An 8,701-nucleotide genomic window follows, 5' to 3' on the forward strand; every position below is an offset into this window, starting at 1 on the left:
GCTCCGGGGTCGTGTATACGTCGCGTCCCAAGTCCTGGGGCGTCTGGGTCCTGAGAGGAGTTCGCGTCCCTTCTCTCGTCACCTCGTTTTCTTTTTCTCCCTTTCCGGGCGCCGTCCCTGCAGTTTTCTTGTTTTTCCCGGTTTTTGTAGCATCATGAATCCCACTTTCGTACTGCTAAGCCTTGAGAGTAATGTGACAGAAAGTTTAGGGGTAAGACGCTGAGTCTAACCGTTTGAGGTGAAACATTGTTTCGAACAGACGTGTAAAATGTTTTTATTTTTAATCATTTTTTTTCCTCCAAGCTCTCAGCTTCACCTTAACGCGCTTCATTTAACAGTGTTGTGGTGTGTATGTTACATTCTCATTGGCGTGTGTGTGTGTGTGTGTGTGTGTGTCTGTACGCGCCCAGTCGTATCTGACTCTTCAGTGACCCCAAGGACTGTAGCCCGCCAGGCTCCTCTGTCTATGGGATTTTCCTGGAATTTCCCAGGCAAGAATACTGGATCTGGGTTGCTATTTCCTTTTCTAGGGGATCTTCCCCACCCAGGGATCGAATCCATGTCTCTCGAGTCTCCTGCATTGGCAGGCAGGTTCTTCTAACAGTAGCGCAACCTGGGAAGCCCCACTTTCTCATTACTGATCTGAATATCCTTATATTCTGAAGTCTTTGCTTTCTTGAGTGGTCAACCACTGTCGCATACCCTGTCTAAGGGCCATTTAGTAATAGCTGTATTTTGCATTAGTTCTCTTCTAGCCAGTTGATTACCTTCTAGTTCTGTGCTTTTTAACAAGAATGCCCCTCAAGATCACTTGGAGATCATTTATAGAAAATTCACTGAGAAGGCAGTGGCACCCCACTCCAGTACTCTTGCCTGGAAAATCCCATGGACGGAGGAGCCTGGTAGGCTGCAGTCCATGGGGTCACTAAGAGTCGGACACGACTGAACTACTTCACTTTGACTTTTCATTTTCATGCACTGGAGAAGGAAATGGCAACCCACTCCAGTATTCTTGCCTAGAGAATCCCAGGGATGGGAGAGCCTGGTGGGCTGCCGTCTATGGGGTTGCACAGAGTCGGACACGACTGAAGCGACTTAGCAGCAGCAGCAGCAGCACTTGCTAGAGCTTCATCCCTAGAAATTCTGAATAAATAGGAATAGGGCTCCATATTTGAATTTTTAAAAGCCTATAGATGATTTTAATTCAGTCACATGTTTGAAAACACCAGGGTTCTAATGTATTCACTTAATGGCCAAACATTTTAAACATTTACAAATAAGGAACTGGAGGATAGAAGGATGTCCATTGTCAGATGAGTTTATGAACTTAACGTCAGAGACTCTCCCACTACCCATTCTTTCTCCATTACTACTTAGCAACCCATTTTATTACCCCAGTCTGTCTCTGTCCTCCTCATTCCGATTCCTTTCCAAACCTTCACTTTTAAAAACCCTGTCCCCTTTCCCTCCATTCCAACCAGATGACAGAGTCTAATGGTCAATTTCTTTAACCCCAAGTCTCCAACCTATATATTGATATTTCTTTTTACCCATCATTGGGTCTTTTGTTTCTAGTTTATAGAAACAGGTGTTGAAAGATAATGCTTTCATTTTTGCTCTAAATCTTATTTCCTCCCACTCCTTACAGGACTTTTTGCTTCGGGTTATCGTTCTCCTTTCCTGTACTTTCAGCCTCTTCCTCTCCATTTCCTTCTCCTCAGTGTCTGAGTCATACATCTCAAGAAAATGAAATAAAACAAAAGCCCATTCCCCATCTTGTGTTTATCTGTTCTTCCCACCTATCAGTAAGCTGCTGGAAAGCATATTGCTTCCATTTTCAGCAAATTCTGCTTGTTCACTTGCATCCTCAAAACTCTGTTGTCTGAATTCCTCTCTAACAGCTTTGTGAAGTTGTTCAGTCACTAAGTCATGTCTGACTCTGCAACCCCATGGACTGCAGCACGCCAGGCTTCCTTGTCCTTCAGTGTCTCCCTGAGTTTACTCAAACTCATGCGTATTGAGTCAGTGATGCCATCTGACCATCTCATCCTCTGTCACCCTCTTCTGCTGCCCTTAATCTTTCCCAGCATGAGGGTCTTTTCCAGTGAGTTGGCTCTTTGCATCAAGTGTCCAAAGTATTGGAGCTTCAGCTTCAGCATCAGTCCTTCCAGTGAATATTCAGGACTGATTCCCTTTAGGATTGATTGGTCTGATCTCCTTGCAGTCCAAGGGATTCTCATGAGTCTTTTCCAGCACCACAGTTCAAAACCATCGATTCTTCAACATTCAGCCTTCTTTATGCTTCAACTCTCACATTTATACATGAGTACTGGAAAAACCATAGCTTTGACTATATGAACCTTTGTTAGCAAAGTGATGCCTCTGCTTCTTAATATGTTGTCTAGGTTTGTTATAGTTTTTCTTCAAAGGAGCAAGCATGTTTTAATTCTGTGGCTGTCGTCACCCTCTGTAGTGATTTTGGAGCCCAAGAAAATAAAATCTGCCACTCTTTCCAATTTTTCCCCATCTATTTGCCATGAAGTGATGGGACTGGATGCCGCAATCTTAGTTTTTGAATGTTGAATTTTACAACAACTTTTTCACTCTCCTCTTTCACCTTCATCAAGAGGCTCTTTAGTTCCTCTTTGCTTTCTGCCACTAGGGTGGTATCATCTGCATATCTGAGGTTGCTGATATCATAAAGTTGTTCTTGCTTAAATTTTGAATGGCCTTTTAAGTGCCAAATCCAGTAATTTCTCCTCAAAATTTATTTTATTTAGCTTTTCTGTGACAGCTGAAGTAGGTGCTCAGACACTCAGTTGTGCCAGCTCTTTGCGACCCCATGGGCTCAGTAGCCCGCCAGACTACTCTGTCCATGGGATTTCCCAGGCAAGAATACTGGAGTGGGTTGCCATTTCCTTTTTCCAGGGAATATTCCTGACTCAGGGATTGAACCCGCGTCTCCTGCATGCAGTTGAATTCTTTATCATTGAGCCACCAGGGAAGCCTGTACAGTATCATAAGGAGATGAAAAGTGACATTTGCAAAATACTGTTTTTTGGTGTCTGCCATTCAGATTTTCCAACAACCCTAAGAGCAGTGAACTCCTCCCTGCACTCTCTGCACTGGCTGGAGGTGTGTGTGGTGGCTGTTTCAAATTGGGTGATCAGTGAAGGCTCCTCTGAGGCAGTGACTTTTGTCTTCAAGTCTGAATATTACGGTGCAGTGATCTGAGGGAAGATTCTAGACTGTACCAACAACTGATCAAAAGAGCTTTGAGCTCTGACCTTAAGGTTTAATGTGAACAAAGAATAGAAATTAGATTGTGAAGTGGTGTGAGGGGAGTACGGTAGAGAATAGCATGAGATGCCAGTAGAGAAGTAGGCAAAGGGTAAACCACAAGAACGAAGCAGTGTTTTGCAAACTATAGTTGTAACCCATTATTGGGTCATGAAATTAATTTGTGGTGTGTAGCCAACATTAAAAAAGAAGACACATGAAGTAGACTTTAACTGTATTTATTGCATGTAAGGGTCGCTTTCATGAAACTTCAAAAAATTCTGTATGTGTTGTGTGTACTGCATTATGATGTAGAATATATTTCTTACTGTACGTCATGATCCACAAAGTTCAAGATATAATATACTTTGAGCAATACACACTATAAATGGCAAGATAGTTGAGATCTCAAGGGATTTTTTCTTCCTCCTTTGAATCAGTGACAATCTTATTGTATGGCAGGAAAAACTCTGAGTTTAGTGAAAGCATAAAATTGACTAGAGTAGAATTTTCAAGTTTCTGCATCCAAATCTTTCTCTTACGTAAGTTGCTGTCAGTCCTTTATGAGAAAGAGTAGGCCTTTAGAAAAAGAAACAGATGTCCTTTCTCTGTTCAGTCTGGCCACAGGCATCTGTACTCTATCAAAGCTGATGGTTGCTATAAGCAACTGAGGATGGAGCTTGTTTACTGGTGTGGCTTCCTGGTCATTGCAATTAAGTTATCTGCATCTGGTTTGTTACTGTTGTAGCTTCTAGTAGCAGAATTGGGTTCAGGTTTCAGATTTTAGAACCACCTTTATCTCATGAAGCAGAGATAGGCAACTGTAGTTAAGGTTGTCTCCCATACATGCTGTTTAAGATAAGATAAAGAATATAGTAGAGTCATCAATTTATTTACTTTTGTGTATACAGAGAATAGAGAAGATAATTCCAAATATTACCCATTTGTACTCTACAAGCAGTGTGCCATGGTCTTCCGTGGTGGCTCAGATGGTAAAGAATCTGCATGTAATGCAGCAGACCCAGGTTTGATCTCTGGGTTGGGAAGATCCCCTGGAGAAAGGAATAGCTACCCACTCCAGTATTCTTGCCTGGAGAATTCCAAGAACGGAGGCACCTGGAGGGCTACAGTCCATGGGGTTGCAAAAGAGTCAGACATGACTGAACAACTATCACACACACAGCAGTGTGCCAGTGTGTCTATTTCTCTTAACCTCTAACTTGATATAGTACAGAGGCATGCTTTGTGGTGTTACTATTCAATTTTGTGGATATTTAAAATTTTTCCTTTTATATATGAAATTGCATCTTCCTCAATTACTGTTATAGATTCATTTTCCTAAGAAATAGTAAAAGGTCAGGGTAAAGGGAGGGAATGGAAGATGGCAGGTATAGTTCTTAATCCAGTTTCATAGCTCTTATGTACTTTTGGGGCTTCCCTGGTGGCTCAGTGGTAAAGAATCCCCCTGCAGTGCAGAAGACATGGAGACAGGAGTTCCATCCCTGGGTCAGGAAGATCCCCTGGAGTAGGAAATGGCAACACATTCCAGTATTCTTGCCTGGGAAATCCCATGGACAGAGGGGCCTGGTGGGTTACAGTCCATGGGGTTGCGAAAGAGTCAGACACAACTTTGGAACTAAACAACAACAAACTTTTGGGAAAGAGACAGCTAAGCATGAATGATATGTATTTAGCAAATATTAGATCTTGAGATCCATAAATTTCTGTCCAACTTAAATGGATTAGCTGGGAACATGTACTTTTATTACTGGTAGTCTTGAAATTTTACTATGCAGTGATTTGATTGTGAAACTAAATGTAGGAGCCCTTTTCAGGTCTAATCTGTTTCTTGCTGCTACTGCTGCTGCTAAGTCGCTTCAGTCGTGTCAGACTCTGTACGACCCCAGAGACGGCAGCCCACCAGGCTCCCCTGTCCCTGAGATTCTCCAGGCAAGAACACTGGAGTGGGTTGCCATTTCCTTCTCCGGTTTCTTGCTAAAGAGGCTCAGAAATAGGGCTTTGAAAAAATGGGAAATCCCTCCATCTAGTGGCAAGTATGGGTCTATCATTTTTAGTAAACCATCTTGCTCTTTAAGTAGTTTCTTGAGTGTGTTACTGTGTGTACCCAAATCTCTGAAAGGTGAATATTTGTACATCTTAGATATTTGAGTGTTTTTCATAATTAAATAATTAAAAATTTAATCTCCAAAGGGAGAATGGATCCTATAATAACATGCTCAATTTTCCTCAGTACATGCTTGAGAGGCTGCTTCAATTGTGTCCAATTCTTTGCGACGCTATACACCATAGCCCGCCAGGGCTATGGGATTCTTCAGGCAAGAATACTGGAGTGGGTTGCCATTCCCTTCTCCAGGGGATCTTCCCAACTCAGGAACTGAAACCGGGTGTCTTACGTCTCCTGCGTTGGGAGGTGGGTTCCTTTACCACTAGTGTCACCTGGGAAGCCCACTTTTTCTCAGAATTTCCTTTTAAAATCTAGTAATGACCTTGAGAATTTATCTTGTCTCTCGCTATACACATAGGTCAGGCATGCATCATCAGAACATTTTTAGAACCAAAATTGAATTACTAAGTAGTTATATAGAAGTGGAGCAGAGCCTCTTGAACTCATCCTTCTGCCCTACTGTTGGGTTCCTGCTCCATGCTGTAAATGTGAGATACAAAGATGATTTAGACCAGATCTCTCTCTTAAGAAGCTCACTGTCTTGGAGGAAGAAGGAAGGCAGGGAAGAGAGAAACATGATATACGGTAACATTGTAATATTAAGAAGAATTCAATTTCCTCATTTGTAATATGAACATGATAATAATACTAGCTCCCTCATAGGGATACTGTTACAATTAAAAGAGATAAAGTGCTTAGCATAATGCTCTATCCATTGCAAGCTTCCAGTACATGTTAGCTGTTTTTATTACTTTTGTTGTTATTGACAGGTGTTGAGATAGAGACCTACTGAGCATAGGAAGACAGGAGAGACTAATCAGTATGCAGGAGTGTCAATTAGAAACAAGATTAGTTAGCTTTACACCTCATAGGAGAAGCTTTCCTAGTCTACTCGACCTAGAGTAGCACCTCCAGTTACTCTGGTTCCCCTCCCCTTCTTCACCTTTTTTCATCTTGGTGGTTTAGTCACTAAGTCGTGTCTGACTCTTGTGATCCCATGGACTATAGACTGTCAGGCTCTTCTGTCCATGGGATTTCCCAAGCAAGAATACTGGAGTGGGTTGCCATTTCCTTCTCTATGGGCTCTTGCTGATCAAAGGATTGAACCTGGGTCTTCTGCCTTGTAGGTGGATTCTTTACCTGCTCCTGATAAAGCATTGCACAGCTGCAATTTTAATAGTGATAGTGCCTGATGTTTATATAATGTTTTCCATTGTTTAAGGCATTTAAAAGTCTAAACTAATTCAGAGTGTCCTTTAGAAATAGAAATTGTGTGTGAGGAGGAAGATCAAAATCTGTAGAGAGCAGAGAAGTACAGACATTCAAGGAAGAAGAATAATGCTCTGCAAAGATAGAAAAGAAGAAAGGTTAACTTTCCATTGAATTTCTTTCCCTTCGAGTCCCTTTGGTAGATTGAAGGCAGAAGGAGAAAGGGACAGCAGAGGATAAGATGGTTAGATAGTATTACCGACTCAGTGGACATGGATTTGAACAAATTCAAAACAGTGAAGTGAAAGTTGCTAAGTCGTGTTAGACTCTTTGCGACCCCATGGAATTCTTTGGGCCAAAATACTGGAGTGGATAGCCATTCTCTTCTCCAGGGCATCTTCCCAATGCAGGGATCAAACCCACGTCTCCCACATTGCAGGCAGATTCTTTATCAGCTGAGCCATAAGGTAGGCTGTTTTATTCTAAGAGAGAACTGTAGATTCATTAACTCATTCAAATGATTTTTAAGTTCCTATTATTTGCCAGATAGTGTTCTATGCGCTCAGGATGTAGCAATGTCTGGCAAAGTTGTGCCCTCATAGAGCTAAAATTTGGGGATAGAGAGTCACACAATTAAAAAAAAAAACATGTAGTGTTAATTATTGATAAGTGCTCTGAAAAATTAGATTATGGGAAAAGGAGTGGAGAAGGTAGTATTATTTCTACTGGTATTTAGTGGGTGGTCAGGGAAGCTTATCTCACTTGCTAACATTTGAGCAGAGAGCTGAATGCAGTGATGCTTAGAGAACCCTGGTAATCCTAGCAGTGGAGCAGAAGAGACAGAGGGAATACCAAGGGTAAAGATTCTGAGGTGGGAGCCTGCAGGGATGAGCAAGAAGGCCAATAAAATTGGAGCAGAGAGGGCGAAGGAGAAAAGAGCAGAAACATTGAGAGGTAGCCTGAGGCCAGATCATATAAGCTCTATGTGGTATGAAATCATAAACCCTTAGAGCTGAAAGAGACTTTTGTTTCTGAAACTGAGGTTGAGGCCTTTTGGTGGATTGTGAACTCTAAATTGTGAATAGTGATTTGCTTTTACAAAAGTGTAACATATCAGTACACTGCACATTCTGAGGATAAGAATTATTTGATAGAACTTTTCTTCAGTTGTGGGGTGTGTGTGTGTGTGTGCGTGTGTGTGTATTGGTTTTGGTGGAAATTATAGTTATTACTGTAAGTTTTGGTGAAAACAAAGTAAAATGCTTGTGAACCACTGATCTAGCCTTACATCCAAATTTTGTAGATGGGGAACCTCAAGTTAGGAAGTACTCAGAGGTGCACATGGTTTCTTGCTCAGCAAGCCCTTCTTGCTGCCATACTGTGCTCCTGTCTAGATGTTGTATGCACGTTCGGATATAGATGTGACTGACTCCATGCTGCATTAGTTCTAATTTCTGTCTTTTTAAATATTTTATTTATTTATTTTTCTCTACTCTGGGTCTTCATTGCTGCTTTCTCTGGTTGCAGCACGTGGGGCCTACTCACTAGTTATGGGGCACAACCTTTTCACTTGGTGGCTTTACTTGTGGAGTGCAGGCTCTAGGCTTGGAGGCTCAGTAGTTGTGGTGCATGGGCTTAGTTACCCTCAGAGCATGTGAATCTTTCTGGACCAAGGATTGAACCCATGTCCTCTGCATTAGCAGGCAGATTCTTAACACTGGACCACCAAGAAAGTCCTCTAATTTCTTAAATAAGGGAAGGAATTACAAGCTTTATTTAGTTAATACCATATCAGTAAGTATTAGGATAGCAACTTCAGTTCTGTTTTATGATCTTTTTTACACTGTTTGACTTTGCGTTCTTCATTTTCCTAAATATCCTTTTTATTTCCATAGGAAAGAAAGCTATCCAAAGTGAAGAGATAGAGAGGGAGAGAAAGAAATCCAGGACTCAGAGAGAGGGAGAGGGACAGACATCTACAGTCCAGGAGAGAAAAGAGAGAAATCTCCAAGGCCATGAGAGAGAGAG

General features: G+C 41.7%; 1 protein-coding gene across 2 annotated transcripts in view; it reads left to right on the forward strand.

Annotated features, from left to right (window-relative positions):
* Positions 1-8,701, forward strand: part of NME7 (NME/NM23 family member 7) — a 238,487-nt gene that overhangs the window by 147 nt on the left and 229,639 nt on the right. The window contains exon 1 of one of the 2 annotated variants that reach the window (XM_040263561.1): positions 112-238. The exons of the other annotated variant lie outside the window; for it this stretch is intronic. The gene's annotated coding sequence lies outside the window, so the exon portion shown is untranslated. Of the gene's footprint in view, positions 1-111; positions 239-8,701 lie in introns of those variants that run through there. 2 annotated transcript variants of the gene reach the window in all.

The sequence above is a fragment of the Oryx dammah genome, unplaced genomic scaffold (assembly GCF_014754425.2).
Source record: "Oryx dammah isolate SB20612 unplaced genomic scaffold, SCBI_Odam_1.1 HiC_scaffold_21, whole genome shotgun sequence".
Taxonomy (NCBI): domain Eukaryota; kingdom Metazoa; phylum Chordata; class Mammalia; order Artiodactyla; family Bovidae; genus Oryx; species Oryx dammah.